This window comes from Carlito syrichta, unplaced genomic scaffold (genome assembly GCF_000164805.1).
Source record: "Carlito syrichta isolate Samal-C Ts95f unplaced genomic scaffold, Tarsius_syrichta-2.0.1 Scaffold315782, whole genome shotgun sequence".
Classification (NCBI taxonomy): domain Eukaryota; kingdom Metazoa; phylum Chordata; class Mammalia; order Primates; family Tarsiidae; genus Carlito; species Carlito syrichta.
In genome coordinates, this window is record NW_007259878.1 from 202,961 (window position 1) to 203,591 (window position 631).

General features: G+C 27.9%; 1 protein-coding gene across 1 annotated transcript in view; it reads left to right on the plus strand.

The window, feature by feature from the left end:
* NBEAL1 (neurobeachin like 1) overlaps positions 1-631 on the plus strand; it is a 211,707-nt gene that overhangs the window by 132,229 nt on the left and 78,847 nt on the right. The gene's annotated exons all lie outside the window — the stretch shown is intronic.

The following is a 631-nucleotide window of genomic DNA, read 5'->3' on the forward strand; positions in this document are numbered from 1 at the left end:
TAACTGTACCCCACAAAACCATAATAAAAACTACTGATTAATGAAAAAAAAAAAAATGAATTAAGTTATATCTATATAATTTTGAAGTTAAATTCTTTCAATAATGGTATGTGGTGGCACATACTTGTGGTTCCAGCCACCTGGAAGACTGAAATGTATTTTAAATGAATTAAGTTATATCTATATAATTTTGAAGTTAAATTCTTTCAATAATGGTATTCCTCTGGCTTAGAAAGTTGTTTCACAGATACCTTCTTTTTTTTTTTAATGTTAAAATTTCAAATTCACAAAAATACAAAAATTGCATATCTTTTATTTGATTTACTTTAAAACCAGTTTGGAATGTTTTATACCATTACAGTTATCTTTCAGAATCTATGGGGGATTGGTCTTATGATTTCCTGCAGATATCAAAGTCCACAGATACTCAAGTCCTTGATATAAAAGGATGTAGTATTTGCATATAACATATATATATCCTCCCATATATTTGAAATCATCTTTAGATTGCTTATAATGCCTAATAAAATTTAAGTACTATGTAAATAGTTGTTATACTATTTTGTTTAGGGAATAATGACAAGGGAAAAAAGTCTGTATATGTTTGGTGCAGATACAATTCCCCCCCCCC